The following is an 8,905-nucleotide window of genomic DNA, read 5'->3' on the forward strand; positions in this document are numbered from 1 at the left end:
TTATAGAGAAGGGAGAGGAGAGAGAGAGCCATGGAGAGGGAGAAACAGTCGGTTCAAGGCGCCATTGATGAGAGGGAGTGATGGGAGAGAGAGTAACGACTCCATTGAAGCGATGGCGAACGGTCGCGGACATGGGTGCGGCGGCTGCATGCGCCTGGCGCAGTCAATCTTCGACTGCGGGATGGGCACATGCTCGGGCGGGGCTGCTCGGCAGCTGGCGGCGCGGTGCGCAGGGCGCAGGGGCGTCGGGGCAGGAGCGCTCGGTGTCGTGTGCGGCTCCTTGTCTGCGCGTGGAAGAGAACACGGGAGGAGAGAAGGAAAAGGGAGGCCGGGTGGAGCCCGCTGTAAGAGAGAGAAGAGGGAGGGAGAGAATAGGTGGCGGCGGCCAGAGGGAGACAGGGGAGCGGCGACTAGGTTAGGGAGGGGGGGCGCGTGGCTAGGGTTAGGGTGTTGGGACTAATAGGCCAAGGGCGGTTAGGGTTTAGTTTTCCTTTTTTTCTTTTCTTTTCTAAATTTGAAAACATATTTTAAATAACCCTAAAATTTATAATAATTAAATCAAAATTGTTTATAAATAAAATATTTATTTTTGGACTAATAATTATTATATTATTTATTTGGATTTTCAATTAAGAAGAAATGCTATTCAGTAACCAAAATCACTTATGAGAAATCAAAAAAATCATTCCAAATGCAAATAAATGACAACACTTAAAAGAAAATTCATTACCATAAATACCATTAATAAATAAATGCATTATTTTTATTTAATGATTTTTATAGTGTTACAAAATGCAATGGATGATCTTGATTTAGGAGATATTTTGGGGGACCATCTATCTAGTATCTATCTAGCTGCAGCAGCAGTTTAGCTATCTAATGGAGCTTATTTTCTTTCAAGTTTGAACTATATTTTCTTGCTATTTATTTTCCAATTTGAACTATATGGCTGTTATGACTTATGAGTTTGACTTATCGCTGATTTGGTTCAATTTGAGGCTTGAAATGAGGTAAGACTTGTTGTTTATTTAAGTTTAGTTCAATTTCAGGCTTCAAATGAGGTAAAAACATGCTCTTTCTTCATAAATAAATGCTATATTGTCTATATGAAGCCATTATATAGGCAAAACAACCACTATATTGGCAAGTCGACGACTAGTCGACTGATTTATCGACTAGTCACCAAGTCGGTACCTTGTCGACTCGACTCGACTTATCGACTTGAAAACCTTGGTTTTGACAAAATAAATAATTAATGTCACTCCTAATTAACTTAATTCTAGCTAAAAAGAGAGAGACTAGAGAGAGACAAAAGTAACACCTGAATTTGGTAGATATTTAGAAAGAAATTTTATATCCCAATTTCAGGGTGTTACATATTTGACATATCTATTTTTCTAGAATCCTCTTGGCTTTGGGCTCCCTCCCAGTCTTTATCGCTAAGTCTTTAGACTCGTGGCTGAGCCCATAAGCCCTTCTGTTCAAGGTCTTCTTCATGATGCTTGATCAGTGTACCTATGATACATATTATTGATAGTTTTAACGTAGACATATACAAGAATAGCTCATAAGATTCATGTCCATATTAGGAAGCTGTTGCAATTGCCTTAGCAACACAAACGATCATGAAGTGAACTTTTACTGTGCTAGCACCATGTAGAATGTGCCCGTTCTTGTTAGTGTAGAGCAGATGAGTTTTGAGAGTCCTTGTAAGGTAGAATATAGAGCTGTCAACACACAACATTAGCACTTGTATCAATCCACCATGTAAGATGTGCATGGGCTAAGACACAAAAGTAAAAAAGCCCGCATAAATAAAAATGTGACGCAATACATAATTTTCATAGTGGGTTTAGCTGTTATTGTGAAACTTAAACTAATTTCATGGTGTCCTGTAGTAGCTTATGATAATGTATTTCCCCTGAGGTTTTATTACGACCCTCATGAAATAAAACTATTTCATCAGAGTTTGTTTGTAACTCCAATGAAAATTTACCACCCTCATGAAATCTTGAATTTCTGGTAGTGAGTTTAAATGAGTGGCTAATGTGGGCACTTATTTTTCAATTAAGAAATGTGGAAGAAGACACGTGATCATACATTTGCTGACTCGCAACACATACATATTTACATTTAGGAGGCCACATCCCACATATCACTACTACATGAATGGAATAACATTAACGAAGATTTTTTGCAGCTTCATACATAATCGATGTTGCATTAGAGAAGAATATATATTCTATCTCTTCTGGGCTCCGTCCAGACTTGAATCTATATTTGACATCCACCGAACCCAAGTGAGGGATTATAGACTGAGGAATACAATTAGAAATACGGGAGTATGGGATGTATGTAGGGGGAGAGAGGACAAAAGAAATTTGTTTTTCTTTACTTCCTCCGTCCCAATATTTATAAATCGTTTGACTTTTTTACCAAATTTTATTGTCTTGTCTTATTCATTTTATACAAAAGAAATGAAAAATTCAAAGACATAATTAAAATATATTATATACTAAACAATATTACAAGAAAAATTAATATTAATTATAAATTTTTTGAATAAGACGAGTCAATGAAATTTAGGTTAAAAGTCAAACGAATTATAAATTTGAACGAAGGATTATTGGATATGGACAACTTTACAGATTTTCTCCGGTTCTTAAACTACTATTCGGCTCTCTAAAAATAGATGAGTACGGCATATATACTATGAAAAACAAAGTCATCAATCATCTATCTACAAATCTCTTCGCTACTGGTTACCTCTATTTATTTAGTTTTTTTGGTTAGTCTATAGAGCAATCATGCACTGCATCTATTCTCATCTGTGCTTCTTGCTCGTGTGCCATCCGTTGCCTGAGCACCTATTCTCGAGCCCACTTTTCACTTTGGCCCCAACAGAAAAGGGAAAATTCCTTGACCTTTAGGGTGTCCATAGTATATGGTAAAATTAAAATGTTGTTGAGCACACGTTGATCTTGTCGTGCAACATCATGGACCCATGAAAGATCATACTCTTTTTTATAGGATGGATCTAGTGCTGGTGGCTCTTACTATTCGCCACATCAGCTACCAACCATACTACTCACCGCACCGTTGATCGTCGTCAGCCCTTATTTATCACAGCGCTCCAGTGTAGAGCCTTCACCATCAACCTATAGACACTCAGTCTAATTTTGCTCTAATATGTGACCTCTATTTTTCTCTTAATCAAAACCTATGCGGATAACCAAGTGTTCAAATGTGCAACTAAGGTTTTGACTTAGTATTGCTATCTTTACAGCAAAAAGAGTTTTTGCATCCTTGGTTCCACACCTATCCACTAGCCTATAACTAAACTAATAAGATAAAACACTAGGTGAGTGCCCGTGCGTTGCAACGGAAACATATAATACCACAAAAAATTATGTATAAATGTGTGTTATATTGATACGAGAAAAGATAGTGAAGATAAGCTAGCAGAAATTTGCACCCAATGTTATTGAGAAGTGTCTTACTTTTGGTTCTCATGAGCAATGACAGATTCTTATCAATTAAATGTTTGGTAGTTGGCACAACTGATGAGAACGAACCGTTACATGTTTGTTTTGAACAATGATTATCAGCTCACCTTTTTCTTTTAAAATCCTTAGTTGGCACAACCACTCTATAGCATAGCTCAAAGCACAGAAGCAGACGCCTAAGAAACACAACACCCACCGGTACCAGCGCAGCGTGTTGCCGGTCGGTGACACAATGACGCGCAAGACATTATGGTGCCGACTACCACCTCCTTGGACATCTTCAGGAACGGGTCCATGTTGTGGTGGTACCAGCCATTTTGCCTCACTCCTATGGATGTTGCTCTGCAGGGCAGGTGAGTTCTTGGTTTTGCTCATAGCTTGCTGCTCATCGTCGGACCAGTCGCCATCACATCGCGCATGGCTAGACCCTCATAATCCTCATCTGACTTGGTCGAGTGTTCGTCCATAGAGCCGACATCTATCTGCAAGTACCCTGTGACGTGGAAGAACATTAGCTTTGCAGTGTTAGGAGGTGCTGACAATATAAGGAAAACAAAAAACCAAATTGTTGAGCACTGACATAAATCGCCCATACATCGTGCATGTGCAGCATCTCTCTTTCTTCATCGGAGGTCTTCAATCAGTTTCAGCATCACGAGGGTCGTCAACTTAAAAGATATATAGGTATATGCTCGTGCTTTGTTATGGAAATAAAAAACTATCACAAAACATTGTTACGAAAAGTATAGTAAGATAATAATATCTTACCCCTTGAATCTTCTGTTACAGCACCTTACCTGGTTCAAAATACAGGCAACATGTATTAAATAATTGTGTGTTGTGTAGACAGAAAGGGCATGTTTGGTTATGTCCCCAGACAAACTTGCCTGACCAGGCAGGATTCTCAGGTGTTGGATTTCGTTCGCCTGAGGTTGAGATATGCTTACCATAATAATTTGCTTTTACCAAAAGGAGAGGATAAGACCATATGACTGAAATGAAGAGGCTTTAGGGATCAAAATAGTTTTGGGTAGAGAACCTCTTTCAAGTTTGCCCAAGAATGCATTTAGTCTCTTGGAATACACCAGAAATTGCACCAAATTATAAAATGATAAAATATTAGTAAGTAAAACTCTAGATGACTAATATCATTTTTTGCAAGATGCATAAAACATTACGGCGTTCTAGAGTTTCAGCTGCTTATGTGAATAGAACAACAGTGTTACTAATAGTACAATCAATTAGTAATTGGCAGTATCATTGATCAATGTTATTCTTAGTAAAAAAATGGAAGCATGACTACTGAAAATGAGCAAAGTTTTGACATCAAATGCCATTTTATGAATTACTAAATTAGCAATGGTCATAAATAGTAATCAGATTTAAATGCTACCAAGAGCAAAAATTCCAGCACATACAACTATTACTCGGTATACATCATAATAAAATGATACAATATTAGTCGATATGCAACATAATAAAATGATAGACTATTAATTAGTATACATCATAATAAAATGATAAATTATTAGTAAGTAAAACTCTAGAACGACCAATATCCATTTTTTGCAAGATGCATAAAACATTACTAAGGTGTTGCCGCGCCATCGGGCCCATGTTTAAATAGAAGAGAAACTACTATATAATTTGTATGGCAAGATGAAGTGAAATTAAGCTGCAGAGGCAAGAAAACTAATGAAGAACACTATTACTGAAACTATTTTGCATCTGTTCTGAGTTACTACTGCAGTTTGAAGCATGGCAACTCTGTGTTTTAATGTTGTTTATGGTACAATCTTTTTATAACATTACTTTGTATGAGTAAGCCAATGTTAACCAACATGTGTGTTTCTAAACTCCTACATGATGTCCTCTACAAAATTTTAAATCCAAACTCACTATACATGAAGAAACAAAAAACAAATCTCATATTTGGTTACCTTCGAGTTATTGCCACAATTCTTTGCCAGAATGAATTGTCTCTCCACCACATCTTTAGATTAAACATAGAGATAACTCGAGGTAATTGCGTTCAACAGTTCATACCCTGTGATTAAAACTTCCACGAACCAAATTCTTCGGTTACATGGACATGGCATCTGATTTGACCACATCTCACAGTTTAGATGCAGTCACTGAAACAAGATAGGGACATAACACATGTCACAAAGTGTATGATTTTCACCATGAAACTTTTGAGATGGACCCTGATTGATTTAACTAACAGCTTGAATCAACGAACAGTGCTGCCTATAAAGCTACAAAGACAAATCTAGACTGAATACATACAAAAACTTTAGTGTTGAAAAATTGCAAAATATCTAGCACAAGGAGTTTTTGTTGCTAACCGCCTGCTTTGATTATGCTTATCCAACTGTAAGTTGCCATTCTAAGATAGATTACAGTAAAGCAAAGCCAGCACAATTTTGCATCACAAATAATATGATAGCGGGCTTACACTATGAGAAGTATATAAATAATTTGTTTTTGTCTCAGTCATACGGAATGTAAGCGGTTTACATTGCTTCAAGAAGTTAGTAAAAAACAATGTTTTATAGTAAAACTTGAGTATCAGTCAATTGGTTGTGTCTTGGGCGGGATTATGCAGCTAGGCGCTTTTGCTCTTTTACAGTCCAACATATTGAGAAAACTTTGCTGAGCATACAACCTAAGATGTAAAATCAAGAAGCTCGTCCAGCCCCTCCCTCTTTTTTGGCATCAATCAAAATTGGGATTTTCTTTGACTTGCCTGCACTGGATTGTTCAATACACAAAGGAAAAATTAACTATAGAAAGGCTTATGTGTGGCATTAATACGACAGAAGGTGTAGGCTGACAACATGGAAAAATTAAACAGCTTTGCTATTTCGAGCCAAATCTATGATTTATAAGCCATTTGCAATCAAAACTGTAGAAATAGTTGGTACAATACAATGTTTTGTTTTGTTCTTGACACCAAATGTCATCTAGGATAACTGACAAACTACAAGAAAAAGGGACAACAAACTTGGCCCAGTCGTAATCAGGATATCGAAGTAATTTTTAAGGCACAAGTGTTACGGTGAAGTGGTTTGGATGAGAGCCCCATCGTGTCCAACACAGAGAGAACTTTACTGTCTTTTCTGCAAAGAGATGCGGAGACACTTCTTTTTCTTTATTACATGGTAAAAGGTGTTATTTTTGTTGTACTTTGTGCTACCTCTATAATTTAGTTCACAAGTATTACAGAATTAAGGAGTAAAAATTACCTGTGGTTGGTAGTCTATCAAAAGGGCCGAAAGTGTTACGCCCTGGAAAGAGGAATGGATGCATAAGCTGCAAGATTCCACTTTATGCTCAACAGAGGAAAACACAGGTTGAAAGACTGACAGTGCTTGATCATTCAGTAAAGCAGACCTAATTAAAAAAATAAATATCACAATCCAATCTGTTTCTACTGGCTTTCTTATGCAAGTGAATGGGCCTCATAGATGTCCTAAGTTACAATCCTATCAGAAGTGCACCTTGGACAGAGAAATTAAGAAGTTAATTAAACTTTATTTACAACAGCTCAAAAAGTGTAGTTCATTGCATTTCATCATTTCATATGCAAGCTTGGAGCAGAATTCTAGTTTGCATACAGATATTATCACACCATAAAGGAACTCATGAATAAACTCAGATTCCAAAAAAAACAGGATACTCAACTCGCAGGTGCTCAGTAAAAGTAACTTTACCATTTTTACCTAGGCGAATCCGAGCAGGCCATCAAAAGGTCTATTTTTCATCATGTAATCACATAGATATCAAATCCACTCGTCCAGATTTATGTATTTAGGGAATTTCTGTGTGGAAAACATGCAAGCGTTGTTTTGGCACATAGGAACAAAAAATAAAGGAGTGCTCATCTCTGGCACAAATAGCTACGGCTTAGATGGTGATCAAACTGTAGCTAAAATATAACTTAGATATCAGAATGCATGAGCTGATTTTAGTTTGGTTCCATCTAAAAAGCACTAACCTTATTGAACTGGAACAACTCAAAGTATTTGTTTTTGCCCTCTATCTCTGATTTTCCACCAGCTGGAAAGATGCCATCAGGGAACCAAACTATGACCTTTGTAGCTGTCCAGGTATTCTCTCATTCAAATAACTATGACCTTTGCATGCCATTTATTTATCTGACAGTTTGTCCTGCGTTTGCATTTGAGTACTTGTTGGATAAAATGGTGTAGTTATCCAATGATATTTTCTTTAAGATGATGCAACCCCCCCCCCCAAAAAAAGAGGTCTTGCTTTCCTCAAAATGACCTGTTTAGTATCATCTATCATTCAGCGCAGGGGTATGCTGGGAAGGTAAGGTTGGGGGTACTGATAATAAAACTGTATACAAGTGGTCACCAAGTTGTATACGTTTGCTATTTATTAAATGAGTATCACCTATGCTTGTACAATGAAAGGTGGTAGTTCTAACGATGCTCCCACAAGATGCCAATGGTTGAAGGGGACATGTTGTGATGGGTGGCTGCTAGATTAATCCCTTAGGATTGCTGGAAGAAAAAAGAGAAAGACTGTTTACCTAGCCTTTTCTTGCTGCTGATTTTTTTCTGTTTTCATTTCATTTTTTTGTGCAGCTGCTTATGATTCTTCAATTTGGAGGATATACTCTAGTAAGGAACTCCAAAGATCTATTTGAAAGTTTTGGCTTCGAGGATCAGCCAATAATAATTGGACTGATCATTTTCCAGGTATGTCTGCAATAGTCGTAACGAGCAGCATTTTGTTTTGTCCTTTCTCAAGATTTTTGGTACTGACTACCAAATTCTATTTGAGATGAATTCTCTAGGTGTTTGTACGTTTCGATTCAAGTTGCCTTGAAAATTTTGATGTGGTGTTCTCTGAATATTTTGGCATTATGAACATTATTGCTCGATTGATGCATGTGTTACTTTGATTGCAGCACACCATAATACCCATCCAACACCTTCTGAGCTTTTGCCTGAACCTTGTTAGCAGAGCATTTGAATTTCAGGTCATTCTTCTATCTGCCTCTGGTTTTGCTGTTATTAACAGTTTTTAAAGATTTTGGTTGCACTCACTTAAATTCAATTTCTAGGCTGATGCCTTTGCCAAGAACCTTGGATATGCCCTCAGCTCCGAGCGGCCCTTGTTAAACTATAGGTAACCATCTGAACACAATTTTAATTTATAGTTAACAACAGTAACATTACTCTTTATTTTTCTAAAGAGTATCTGGACTGCAAGGTGTGATATTTGTTAGTAATCGTCGTGTGTCTAGTGTGGGCGTTGTCACGTGCTGATCCGCGTGTCGTTCGCGCGACGTTGTTCGCGTAGTCATGTTGACTCGTGCGTGTCGCGCGCTATTTTGCGCGTGCCGTCTTTCGCGCAACTTTCGCGCA

The 8,905-nt window shown here is 37.6% G+C and overlaps 1 long non-coding RNA gene across 1 annotated transcript; it reads left to right on the forward strand.

The window, feature by feature from the left end:
- The first annotated feature begins 8,200 nt into the window (after nt 1–8,200).
- On the forward strand, nt 8,201–8,647 carry LOC103653393 (uncharacterized). The gene is made up of 3 exons (XR_565457.2): nt 8,201–8,233; nt 8,446–8,517; nt 8,602–8,647. It is a non-coding gene; the product is annotated as an uncharacterized lncRNA (long non-coding RNA).
- Nucleotides 8,648–8,905: the final 258 nt, after the last annotated feature.

This window comes from Zea mays, chromosome 4 (genome assembly GCF_902167145.1).
Source record: "Zea mays cultivar B73 chromosome 4, Zm-B73-REFERENCE-NAM-5.0, whole genome shotgun sequence".
NCBI lineage: Eukaryota > Viridiplantae > Streptophyta > Magnoliopsida > Poales > Poaceae > Zea > Zea mays.